Here is a 7769-nt window from a genome sequence, read left to right as displayed (position 1 = left end):
GACAGTGCTCTGCACACTCTAAGTGCTCAATAAATAACGCTTTGGTTTCGTAGCCACCAATCAATCAATCAATCAATCGTATTTATTGAGCGCTTACTATGTGCAGAGCACTGTACTAAGCGCTTGGGAAGTACAAATTGGCAACATATAGAGACAGTCCCTACCCAACAGTGGGCTCACAGTCTAAAAGACACCAAAAAGAAGAAAGTGGATTTGAGTTGTCATCATCATCATCATCATCATCATCAACAATGGTATTTATTGAGCACTTACTGTGGGCAGATCACTGTGCTAAGCGGTTGGGAGAGTACAGTACAACCCAGTTGGTAGCCACTTTTCTTGCCCACAGTGAGCTTACAGTCTAGAGGGGGAGAGAGACATTAATATAAATAAATAATTTATAATATTTAAGTGATACAGAAGCATGCATGTGCCGTGGGGTTGAGGATGGGTCTAATATCAAATTCCCAAAGGACACACCCCTCTCAGGGTCACACTTGGAGAGTTTCTAGGACTCTACCAGTATTAGCTAGAGGACGGAGAGTCAAGCAGAGGCATACCAATTCTATTTCTAGCTTGGGCAGCGGCTAGCGAATGGAAGGCAATCTGCTACAAGTCAAAACTCACCCACGCTGGGCAGCAGCGGCGGGAGAGGGAGCCGAGGGCGGAGACTCTAGTTTACTGTATGGAAGGAGGCAGTGGTAAAACACTTCTGTATTTTTTACCAAGAAAACTCTATGGATACACTACCAGAACGATTGCAGATGGAGAGCGGGACATTCTGGGAGAGATGTGCCCATGGAGTCATTATGGTTGGAAACAACTTGGCAGTATAAGACAGGCCAAAGGACACAGGTCCATGTATATAGACAACACAGAAGGGAGAGGGAGCTGGGGAAAAGAGGGCTTCATCATCATCAATCGTATTTATTGAGCGCTTACTGTGTGCAGAGCACTGTACTAAGCGCTTGGGAAGTACAAGTTGACAACATATAGGGACAGTCCCTACCCAACAGTGGGCTCATAGTCTATAAGGGCTTAAATTTTAGACTGTGAGCCCACTGTTGGGTAGGGACTGTCTCTATGTGTTGCCAATTTGTACTTCCCAAGCGCTTAGTACAGTGCTCTGCACATAGTAAGCGCTCAATAAATACGATTGATTGATTGATTGATTGATTGATTAAATGGGGATGTGAGTCTGAGCTATCCATAACATTTAGATCCTGGTGATGAGATTGTTTTGGAAGTTCTCATTTTTAAACTCACTTAGTGGTTGATCCGTGGAAGCTGAGGGAGCTTAGGCCAGACAGCACAGTGGATGCCAACTTGTACTTCCCAAGCGCTTAGTGCAGTGCTCTGCACACAGTAAGCGCTCAATAAATACAATTGAATGAATGAAAGTAATATTAGCCAATGCAGGGAACATGGAGTCTGGTATTATGAGCAGCCAGAAGGTGGGAGTGTTCCCTTTTCTTGCTCATAGCTGTATTTCAGGCTGGAGAGGCCGTCTTTCTGCCATTCATTTAACCTTATTCGGCGCAAACCAAACCAGGGTGTAAAATAGTTGCATAAGTAAATTAATAAAATGCATTCTGAAATCCTGAGAACAATGCCAGAATAACTTCAGATATATGATAAAGACAGCCCAGAAAAAGTAAGCCTTATCAATTATTTTTATCGTTCCTTACCCAACCTTCCAACCAGCATGGCGTAGTGGATAGAGCATGGGCCTGGGACTCAGAAAGTCATGGGTTCTAATCTCAGCTCCACCACTTTTCAACCATGTGACCTTCGGCAAGTCACTTCACTTGTCTGTGTCTCAGTTACCTCCTCTGGAAAAAGAGGATTGAGACGGTGAGCCCCTCACGGGACAGGGACTGTGTCCAACCCAATTTGCTTGTACCCACCCTAGCGCTTAGTACAGTGCCTGGCACATAGGAGCTTTCAGTCCAGATGGGAGGCAGACATTAAAATGAATTACAGGCAGGGGAAATGGGAGAATATAAGGATATATTCATAAATGCTGTGGGATTGAGGGTGTGGGGGTGAATTTCAAGTGCTTAAGGGGTACAGATCCAAGTGCTTAGGTGATGCAGAAGGGAGAGGGAGTAGGGGAAATGGGGGCCTGGTCTGGGGAGGCCTCTTGGAGGACATGGGAATTTAATAAGGCTTTGAAGGTGGCAAGAGTGGTCGTCTGTTGGATATGAAGGGGGAAAGAGTTCCAGTACAGAGGGAGAACATGGGCAAGGGGTAGGCGGTGATATAGATGAGATTTAGGTACAGGGAGTTGATTGGCATTAAAGGAGCAGTGTATGTTGGTTGGATTGAAGTGCGAGATCGGTAAGTTAAGGTAAGATGGAGAAAGCTGCTTGAGTGCTTCAAAGTCAATGGTAAGGATTTTCTGTTTAATTTGGAGATGGATGGACAACCATTGGAAGTTTTTGAGGAGTGGGGAGACGTGGACCGAATGGTTTTCCAGAAAAATGATGAAGTACGAACTGGAGAAGGGAGGGGCTAGAGTCAGGGAGGTCAGTGAGGAGGCTAATGCAGGAGTCAGGGTGGGTATTTTAAGTGCTTGGATTAACGTGCCAACAGTTTGGATGGAGAGGAAATGGTGGATTATAGAGCTGTTGTGAAAGGAAAACCGTTAGGATTTGGTGATAGAATTAATATAATAATTATGGTATTTGTTAAGCGTTTACTATATGCCAGGCACTCTACTAAGCTCTGGGGTGGATACAAGCAAATCTGGTTGGACACATGGGGCTCACAGTCTCAATCCCCATTTTACGGATGAGATAACTGAGGCACAGAAAAATATGCCTGTTGAATGTGAGAGATAAGTCAAGGATAATGCCAAAGCTTGTGAGACAGGGTGGATGGTAGTGGTGGTGGCGGTGTTTACAGTGATGGGACAGTCGTGGGGAGGACAAGGTTTGGGTGAAAAGTGAGAAGTTGAAGATTGTGGTCAGTGAGGAAAGAAGGGAAGGGACAAGTGTTTTGTTGAGGTGTGAAGGAATGGGATTGGAAGGGCAGGTGGTTGGGGTGGATTATGGAGGAGACAGAAGATTTCCTCTTGAGATACTGCTGGCAAAGATGGAAGAGTTGAAGAGGGAACAGGAGGAAGGGACTAGAGAGGAGCATGGGAGATTTTAGGGAGATCACGCTCGATGGTTTCAAACCCTCTGCCCCAAATTCATATTTTAGTCGATGATAGGGTGATTGCTACTCATATTAATCAAGGAAAGGAGAAGCAGCATGGATTAGTGGATAGAGCACAGACCTGAGAGTCAGAAGAACCCGGGTTCTAATCCCCGCTTCACCAGTTGTCTACTGTGAGACCTTGGACAAGTAGTCACTTAACTTCTTTAGGCCTCAGTTATCTCATCTGTAAAATGGGGATTAAGACTGGGAACTCCCTGTGGGACACCCTGGGACCCATTTACTTGTATCCACCTCAATGCTCAGTAAGTGCCTGGCACATAGTAAGCACTTAACAAATACCACAGTTATGATCTCTTCACTCTCCGGTGCTGAGATCTGAAGTTTCTCCATTACATCTGTTCGAGGCGTGAAGAATCATTGTTCCAGGGAAAGAGTCCCAGGAACAAATCCAAGATAGTAGATGAAGCTAACGTGTCACATTTCATGTCATTCACTCATAAACAAGGCCCAAGTCACCATCTACAAGGTAGGTTGGGACACTGGAGAGCAATAAGTTAACATTTATCATCAGGTCCTAATCTGAGAATAATTGCTTTTTGGGAGAAGATTATCTTTCTTGCTGGGCTCCAAGTACTAGGCTTTGATTGGGCTATTAACATTTGATTGGTTTATATGGTTCGTATTAGGATCCTGTTGAGCCAGTCCCAATTATTCAAAAGAGCTTAATTTATTTTGTACACCCAACGCTTCCCCAAATGTCACTGCCTTGTGATTCGTAAGACGGTAATTCTTTGCCCATTTGAACATTCACTCATTCATTCATTCAATCATATTTATTGAGCACTTACTGTGTGCAGAGCACTGTACTAAGCGCTTGGGAAGTACAAGTTGGCAACATATAGAGACGGTCCCTACCCAATAACGGGCTCACAGTCTAGAAGGGGGAGACAGACAACAAAACAAAACATGTGGACAGGTGGCAAGTCATCAGAATAAATAGAAATAAAGCTAGATGCGCATCGTCAATGAAATAAATAGAATAGTAAATATGTACATGTAAAATAAATAGAGTAATAAATCTGTACAAACATATATACAGATGCTGTGGGGAGGGGAAGGAGGTAGGGTGGGGGGATGGGGAAGAGGAGAGGAAAAAGGGGGCTCAGTGTGGGAAGGCCTCCTGGAGGAGGTGAGCTCTCAGTAGGGCTTTGAAGGAAGAAAGCTAGTTTGGTGGATGTGTGGAGGGAGGGCATTCCAGGCCAGGCATCTTGTACTCCTCTATCTATGATAATTTTCTGATCTTCTCCCTCACCTATATCCCTATCAAACATCCTGGAATAGTCTCAAAAACTATTTGTCCTTGGAAAAACTAGTTGGGGTTTCTTATCCCCCTTCTTTTCTATCCCTCACCCACTTTGCTTCAGCTCATCCTTTCTTGGAAGTAGTACAAATTGTGACAATTCTATTTCAAATTGAAATTTGGGCACTGTGAAGAGAAAAGATTGCAGCCGTAGTTCCCTGTGTAATAATAATAATAATAATTGTGGTATTTGTGGTACTGTGACACTTACAATGTGCCAGGCACTGTACTAACTCTGCGGTATGGCACGGAGTCCATGTCCCATATGGGACTCACAGTCTTAATCCCCATTTTACAGATGAGGTAACTGAGGCACAGAGAAGCCAAGTGACCTGCTCAAGATTACACAGCAGACAAGTGGCGGAGCTGGGATTAGAACCCAGGTCCTTCTGACTCCCAAGCCCCTGCTCTATCCACTAGACCGCACAGCTCGTTAGTATAGTGCTCTGCACACAATAGGTGCTCAGTTAATACCATCGATTGATTGATCAAGAGAAAAAGAGGGATCAGCCCAGTTTAAATAGGTTCCACTGGGCTTGGGATTTATCCTACTGGCCAACAAGCCTGGCAATCTGTCCCGCCTAGCCCGGCAACCTTGAGTTGAGACACAATGACACAGGAAAAGATCAGCTCCAAACCAATATTTCTGGTGATGGCCCATGAAATGGAAATAGAAGCAGTTTTGGGTCAGCCTCTCATTGTTGAAATCACCCTGTTCCCATGAGGTTTGGAAAGTACCTGTCGGTCACTGCACTGAAAATCCTCCCAAGATTCAATTTTTAATCCATCAGTGGTTCTGGTGGCACAGTTATCTCAGCATGTTTGGCCATGCTTGGCTTGACACGAAGACTGCAAGGGATATGGCAACTCTGAAGTAAAAAAAATTGCTGATGGCCTGACAGAGCAGGTCAGAGAAAACAATGTTTCCAAGCCTACCCTAGCAAAGATAGCATCTCAGAGGCCATTGACATTACTGTTGTGGAGGCTGGGGGAAGCGGGTAGGGATTTGAGTTTATCTTTATAAATGAAGAGGAGGTACCTGGAAATAAGCTGTTCTTGGAGTTTGAATAAGGAGGCATCTATTAGTTGTGTCAAGCCATAGAGTAATCCCTTTTTTATGTTATTTGTTAAGTACTTACTCTGTGCCAGTCACTGTAATAAGCTTTGGGGTAGATATAAACTAGTCAGGTTGGAGACAGTCCCTGTCCCACATCGGGCTCACAGTCTTAAACCCTATTTTGCAGATGAGATAACCGAGGCACAGAGAATTGAAGTCACCTGCCCAAGGTCCCACACAGCAGACAAGTGACTCCCCTTGAGGGTAGGGGGGCCACCAGAGGAAAACTCAAATCTAAACTGTATATGACTATCCCCACTTCAGCCATGTTGGAGTGAGCAAGTGGGTAAGCTCAGTGGTTTGTTTTCAGGCCCAGGGGCTTCTACATGGACTAAGCAATATTCTGAAGCATTCCACTTCCCCCTCCTAGGTCTCTGAAAAGCCATTTTCCAGTCTCTCTCAGCTTCTTCAGGATGTCTGTCAGTCCTTGTGGACTATGGCTCAGTGGGAAGATTGCCAAGATCCGCCCTTTCCTCTCCATCCAAACCGCTACCCTGCTAATTCAAGCTCTCATCCTATCCCATCTGGACTACTGCACCAGCCTTCTCTCTGATCTCCCATCCTCGTGTCTCTCTCCACTTCAATCCATACTTCATGCTGCTGCCCGGATTATCTTTGTCCAGAAACGCTCTGGACATATTACTCCCCTCCTCAAAAACCTCCAATGGCTACCGATCAATCTGCGCATCAGGCAGAAACTCCTCACCCTGGGCTTCAAGGCTGTCCATCACCTCGCCCCCTCCTACCTCACCTCCCTTCTCTCCTTCTACTGCCCAGCCCACCCCCTCCGCTCCTCCACCACTAATCTCCTCACTGTACCTCGCTCTCGCCTGTCCCGCCATCGACCCCCGGCCCACGTCATCCCCCGGGCCTGGAATGCCCTCCCTCTGCCCATCCGCCAAGCTAGCTCTCTTCCTCCCTTCAAGGCCCTGCTGAGAGCTCACCTCCTCCAGAAGGCCTTCCCAGACTGAGCCCCTTCTTTCCTTTCCCCCTCGTCCCCCTCTCCATCCCCCCGTCTTACCTCCTTCCCTTCCCCACAGCACCTGTATATATGTATATATGGTTGTACATATTTATTACTCTATTTATTTATTTATTTATTTTGCTTGTACATTTCTATCCTACTTATTTTATTTTGTTGGTATGTTTGGTTCTGTTCTCTGTCTCCCCCTTTTAGACTGTGAGCCCACTGTTGGGTAGGGACTGTCTCTATGTGATGCCAATTTGTACTTCCCAAGCGCTTGGTACAGTGCTCTGCACATAGTAAGCACTCAATAAATACGATTGATTGATTGATTGATTGATTGGGAAGCTCCTTAACTGAGATGCAACTGAGTCAGGGGGGAAGAATTCTAGAATTCTTCACAGACATCCCATGGCCTAGTGGAAAGAGTATGGTCCTGGGAGTCAGGAAACCTGGAATCTAATCCCAGGCCTGCCACTTACCTGCTGTTTGATTTGGGGCAAATCACTTAACGTCTCTGTGCCTCATCTGTCTCCTCACTCATAAAATGGGGATTAAGTACTTAATTTTCTTTCTCTCCCTTACACGGTGAGCCCTATGTGTCCAACCTAATTATCTTGTATCTATCCCAGTGCTTAGTACAGTGAGCATTAAATAAGTACCCCTATTATTGTTACTAATCTCTGAGAGCTACAGCAGGCATGGGAAGAAGCTGTCAATGGAATTAGTACATTAGCCAGCCCCAAACCTCTTGAGATTCACTTCATGGGAAGGGAACAGGAAACAGGTTCTCTTAAAGGGGTCATTAGGTTGGCAACACACTGGGAAAAGAATCAAGGAGGATTGGGGCAATCAAGATTAGCTCAGTGTTGCCTGGCTTAATAATAATAATTATAATGGTATTTGTTAAGCACTTACTATGTGCCAAGCACTGTTCAAAGCACTGGAGTAGTTACAAGGTAATCAGGTTGTCCCATGAGGGGCTCAGAGTCTTAATCCTCATTTTACAGATGAGGTAACTGAGGCAGAGAGAAGTTAATTGATTTGTCCAAGGTCAATCAATCAATCATTGAGCACTTACTGTGTGCAGAGCACTGTACTAAGCGCTTGGGAAGTACAAGTTGGCAATATATAGAGACAGTCCCTACCCAACAGTGGGCTCA

The 7769-nt window shown here is 45.3% G+C and overlaps 1 non-coding gene across 1 annotated transcript; it reads left to right on the top strand.

Annotated features, from left to right (window-relative positions):
- Positions 1-479: 479 nt before the first annotated feature.
- On the top strand, positions 480-617 carry LOC119929380. Its single transcript, XR_005451506.1, has one exon. It is a non-coding gene; the product is annotated as a small nucleolar RNA SNORA7 (small nucleolar RNA).
- The last annotated feature ends 7152 nt before the right edge of the window (positions 618-7769 follow it).

Source organism: Tachyglossus aculeatus, chromosome 5 (assembly GCF_015852505.1).
Source record: "Tachyglossus aculeatus isolate mTacAcu1 chromosome 5, mTacAcu1.pri, whole genome shotgun sequence".
Taxonomy (NCBI): domain Eukaryota; kingdom Metazoa; phylum Chordata; class Mammalia; order Monotremata; family Tachyglossidae; genus Tachyglossus; species Tachyglossus aculeatus.
Note: the sequence above shows the minus strand (reverse complement) of the source record. Positions and strands in the feature narration are given on the sequence as shown.